Below are 2,164 nucleotides of genomic sequence, written 5' to 3'. Positions count from 1 at the left end.
ACAATAGTGATTTGATGTACTGTATTGCAAGTGAAAATGAAAATCTGATATTACTTTAGGATAACCGGGAACCAATTAGCCTTTTTGCCATAAAGACAATGCCCCAACTTTCGCTAATTCCACTTTCGCGCATTATTTTTGGACCCAATTAGGCGCGAAAATTGGTGCCCCACTGTACATAATTTACACTTACTTACCCCCATTTAATTATTAGCATCTTCATTTACACCTAGTGATAGTATCTGTTTACAGTTATTCTGTACATAATTGCATCTTCATTTACACCTAGTGACAGTATCTGTTTACAGTTATTCTGTACATAATTTACTGATACCCTTTTACTCTGACTAAAATTACCATCTCTTGATTATGGAGTTGTAGCAAGAGCTTAACACCAAGAATATAATGCTGGTCATGAAGAACTTGTATGGAAAAAAATATAGAGTTACAGTATTGTCTTATTCTGCCAATGAGCTACATCAGATAATGTGTAAAAGGACATAAGTTTGGGCCGTGTTAAGATGAAGCACTTTAGTTACACATAGAATATGACCAGTGGTGCTTGTGTTTTGTCCCAGGTTAGTTACACATAGAATATGACCAGTGGTGCTTGTGTTTTGTCACAGGTTAGTTACACATAGAATATGACCAGTGGTGCTGGTGTTTTGTCCCAGGTTAGTTACACATAGAATATGACCAGTGGTGCTTGTGTTTTGTCACAGGTTAGTTACACATAGAATATGACCAGTGGTGCTTGTGTTTTGTCACAGGTTAGTTACACATAGAATATGACCAGTGGTGCTTGTGTTTTGTCACAGGTTAGTTACACATAGAATATGACCAGTGGTGCTTGTGTTTGTCACAGGTTAGTTACACATAGAATATGACCAGTAGTGCTTGTGTTTTGTCACAGGTTAGTTATACTTAGAATATGACCAGTGGTGCTTGTGTTTTGTCACAGGTTAGTTATACTTAGAATATGACCAGTGGTGCTTGTGTTTTGTCACAGGTTAGTTATACTTAGAATATGACCAGTGGTGCTTGTGTTTTGTCCCAGGTTAGTTAGAATATGACCAGTGGTGCTTGTGTTTTGTCACAGGTTAGTTATACTTAGAATATGACCAGTGGTGCTTGTGTTTTGTCACAGGTTAGTTATACTTAGAATATGACCAGTAGTGCTTGTGTTTTGTCACAGGTTAGTTAGAATATGACCAGTGGTGCTGGTGTTTTGTCCCAGGTTAGTTATACTTAGAATATGACCAGTAGTGCTTGTGTTTTGTCACAGGTTAGTTATACTTAGAATATGACCAGTGGTGCTTGTGTTTTGTCACAGGTTAGTTATACTTAGAATATGACCAGTGGTGCTTGTGTTTTGTCACAGGTTAGTTATACTTAGAATATGACCAGTGGTGCTTGTGTTTTGTCACAGGTTAGTTATACTTAGAATATGACCAGTGGTGCTTGTGTTTTGTCCCAGGTTAGTTAGAATATGACCAGTGGTGCTTGTGTTTTGTCACAGGTTAGTTATACTTAGAATATGACCAGTGGTGCTTGTGTTTTGTCACAGGTTAGTTATACTTAGAATATGACCAGTAGTGCTTGTGTTTTGTCACAGGTTAGTTAGAATATGACCAGTGGTGCTGGTGTTTTGTCCCAGGTTAGTTATACTTAGAATATGACCAGTAGTGCTTGTGTTTTGTCACAGGTTAGTTATACTTAGAATATGACCAGTGGTGCTTGTGTTTTGTCACAGGTTAGTTATACTTAGAATATGACCAGTGGTGCTTGTGTTTTGTCACAGGTTAGTTACACATAGAATATGACCAGTGGTGCTTGTGTTTTGTCACAGGTTAGTTATACTTAGAATATGACCAGTGGTGCTGGTGTTTTGTCACAGGTTAGTTAGAATATGACCAGTGGTGCTTGTGTTTTGTCCCAGGTTAATTAGAATATGACCAGTGGTGCTTGTGTTTTGTCACAGGTTAGTTAGAATATGACCAGTAGTGCTGATGTTTTGTCCCAGGTTAGTTATACATAGAATATGACCAGTAGTGCTTGTGTTTTGTCACAGGTTAGTTATACATAGAATATGACCAGTGGTGTTTGTGTTTTGTCCCAGGTTAATTAGAATATGACCAGTAGTGCTTGTGTTTTGTCACAGGTT

The sequence above is a fragment of the Coenobita brevimanus genome, chromosome 33, assembly GCF_032717465.1.
Source record: "Coenobita brevimanus isolate Jiangsu-jjx chromosome 33, ASM3271746v2, whole genome shotgun sequence".
Classification (NCBI taxonomy): domain Eukaryota; kingdom Metazoa; phylum Arthropoda; class Malacostraca; order Decapoda; family Coenobitidae; genus Coenobita; species Coenobita brevimanus.
The sequence above is the reverse complement of the archived record's forward strand: the minus strand, read 5'-3'. Positions refer to the sequence as shown.